Source organism: Mobula birostris, chromosome 18, assembly GCF_030028105.1.
Source record: "Mobula birostris isolate sMobBir1 chromosome 18, sMobBir1.hap1, whole genome shotgun sequence".
NCBI classification, from domain to species: domain Eukaryota; kingdom Metazoa; phylum Chordata; class Chondrichthyes; order Myliobatiformes; family Myliobatidae; genus Mobula; species Mobula birostris.
The window spans coordinates 69,092,336-69,095,871 of record NC_092387.1 but is presented as its reverse complement, the minus strand read 5'-3'; positions in this window follow the sequence as shown (position 1 = coordinate 69,095,871).

Genomic DNA, 3,536 nt, shown 5'->3' with positions numbered 1-3,536 from the left:
GCCCCGCAGTAAATCTCCTGCCCACACATGCACCAGCCAGGCAGCGAATGAAACCCTGAGGCAGCTGTTGACCACGTTTCAAAGATTAAAGTCCCTGTTAAGGATTATAAGGATTTACGCACGAACAATTTCTCTGTTTCATGTTATGATTTTGACATACACTCAGTGACCACTTTATTAGCTACCTCCTGTACCTAACAGTGACCACTCAGCGTATGTTCATGGTCTTCTGCTCCTGTAGCCCAACCACCTCAAAGTTCAATGTACAGTGCATTCAGAGATGCTCTTCTGTACACCACTGTTGTAATGTGTGGTTATGCCAGTTACTGTCACCTTCCTGTCAACTTGAACTAGTCTGGCCATTCTCCTCTCATCTCTCTCATTAACAAGGCATTTCTGCCCAGAGGACTGCAGCTGACTGGATGTTTTTGTTTCTCACACCATTCTCTGAAAGCCCTAGCAACTGTTGTGCATGAAAATTCCAAGAGATCAGTAGTTTTGAAGATACTTAAACCACCCTGACTGGCACCAACAGTAATTCTATGGTCAATGTTACTCAGCTTGCATGTCTTCCCCATTCTGATGTTTGTTCTGAACAACAACAGAACATCTTGACCATGTCTACATGCTGTTATGCATTGAGTTGCCACATGATTGGATTATTAGATATTTGCATTAACGAGCAGGTGTATAGGTGTACCTAATAAAGTGGCCTCTGGGTGTAAAAAGCAGAATTGCTTTGCAATTTGTCCCTGAAGTCTTCTTAAAGTAACTGTCATCCTTTCCTGAACGTACATTGCTGCCTGCCTCTTGGTATTTGCGAAGGTGCATAGCCTATTTTTCATGCTCTCAGAGTGATGTTGATGCTTTTCCATCATATGTGTTCCAGCTGAGGTTTATTCAGAAATTCAGAAGGGGAACAGGGCAGTTACAGGAAGGAGGGGGAGACTGAAGGTGGAGGGTGGTCTATTTAGAACATAAAGGAATATTCAGAGAAGAAATAGCTTGTTGGTTGCAGGCTTAGTAAAGGAAAAGATGTTTACTACATCATGAGGGTGGCACGACAGTGTAGTGGTCAGTGCAATCGCTTTACGGCAGCAGCGACCACCGATCAGAGTTCAATTCGTGCAGCCGTCTGTAAGGAGTTTATACATTCTTCCCATTACCATGTGGGCTTCAGTTTCCTTACATATTCCAAAGACGAATGGGTTAGGATTAGTATGCTGTGGGCATGATGTGCATTGCCAGCAATGGATGCATGTTGACACAATGAGGCTGCCCCCAGCACATCGCAAACAATGACACAAATGAAGCATTTCGCTATCTTTCTACATCCATGTGACAAAAAGCTAATCTTCATCTTTATCTTGTCCTATTGTTTGCAAGACTTGAGTCGGGTTTTACAAAAGTTAAACATTTCTCAAACATTAGCCAAGAAGGAGAAAAAACAAACTTTGTGGAAACAGTCAATGAAATATGCAAACAACAGGAATTCTGCAGATGCTGGAAATTCAAGCAACACACATCAAAGTTGCTGGTGAACGCAGCAGGCCAGGCAGCATCTCTAGGAAGAGGTACAGTCGACGTTTCAGGCTGAGACCCTTCGTCCCACTTAATATGCCTGGTGTTTCGATGTCCAAGGACTCCAGCTGATCAGGGGTAAGGAATGGAGAACATAAAAATATTGGAAGATAATACAGAGACACTGGCTAATGGGGTGGAGGTAACACCTTTGCCAAAGGAAGTGCCTCTTGGTAAGGAGTTCCTTCCCTCCGCTAGCCTACAGGTCACCCTTGGACAAGGTGAAGCACCTGTTTAGCCCCCTGATCAGGGACATATGAAGCCATGGCAGCAGGTGGTGGATGGTCATATGAGCAGCTGCTGCAAGTCACAGGTTCTGGTTATGCGACCACTGATGCCAGGCAGGCAATCTCTGAAGAGTATTGATAATAGGAGGGTCACCAGACTTGTAAAGTCACTGCCCAGGAGAAGACAATGGTAAACTGTTTGCCAAGAATAATCATGATCATGAGGCTATGATGATGATGAAACAGAAGGAGGAGAGGACCATTTGGCCCCTCATGCTGATCTTTACCTCAGTTCTACTTTTCTGCACTAATTCAATTTCCATTAATTTTGTGATTATCTCTAAAAAATCCCTTTGACTTCTTTCATGAATATATTCCTTGAATGAGCCTCCTCAGCTTTCTAGTTGGGGAGCTGCAAATACTCTCCTCTCTCTAGAGTGAAGGTGTGTTTCTAGTAGGAGTAACGGTATAGGAAAGCACCTTTTGCATTATCTTGAGTTTAATTTTCGAGGTACCTACTGCATGAGGTGTCAGTTTAAAAGCACAAATCTTCCTTTGGAATATAGTCTGGGGACAGAGGTTTTACATTCTGTGTGGCAGGTTGTGTAGAAGTTCCTTTGCTGATGTTTTTGCTCTTGGGGTTGGTGGGCCTGCTGATTTCCTTGGGCGACAGATGTGCATGATGTGTAGTGAGCATTTGGTGAAGACCACAGCTCTGTGGCTTGTGCCTGACCATGGACTGTAGCCTTGCTTCTCTGCTGCCATTACAGAATGCTGTCTGAGTACAGGGTACAGTCACGTAATGGCGTTATACATCAGTTCAGAAGCTTCCAGCCATCATCTTTGGTTGAAAGAAGATTTGTCCACCAGGTGAAGAAGTGAAATGATAGCCTGTGGAGTCAGGTTCAAAATTATGTCATTTAGGCTGAAAAAAAGGATGAAGGGAGACCTTCTGTTTAATAAAGGCAGCTCATTAAATTACTAGATGTGGTGAGTGTCTCATAAGGGAAAACCATATCTCTTTCATTAACAAAAAGGCTTGGCAGAGGAGCATAGACACAAGAGGTACTGCAGACACACACAATGTGTTGGAAGAGCTCAGCAGGTCAGGCAGCATCTGTCGATGGGAATAAATAGCCATCCTGATGAGGGGTCTCAGCCCAAAATATCGACATTTATTCCCATTCATAAATCTCCCTGACCTGCTGAGCTCCTCCAGCACATTGTGTGTATTGGCAGAGGGTGTATTCCTTGTATTAGTTGATAAAATTCCAGGTTCCCCAAAACATACTGGTTCATTTCTACACTGCCATCATAGGGAGTGTCCTTACTGTATGGGTTGCTGCATCTTTTCAAAATATACCAGAACTGCAGTGAACTGTGAGGACAAGTCTGCAGTATACTATCATGGCAGGACTTGTATGTGTCCAGGACAAAGAGATGGACAGGAAAATCACTGCGGCCACTACCCACCCTGTAAATTGCCTTTTACATAGAAACATAGAAAACCTACAGCACCAATACAGGCCCTTCAGCCCACAAAGTTGTGCCGAACATGCCCCTACCTTAGAAATTACTAGGCTTACCCATAGCCCTCTATTTTTCTAAGCTCCATGTACCTATCCAAAAATCTCTTAAAAGACCCTATCGTATTGGCCTCCACCACCGTTACCGGCAGCCCATTCCACGCACTCACCACTCTCTGCGTAAAAAACTTACCCTGACATT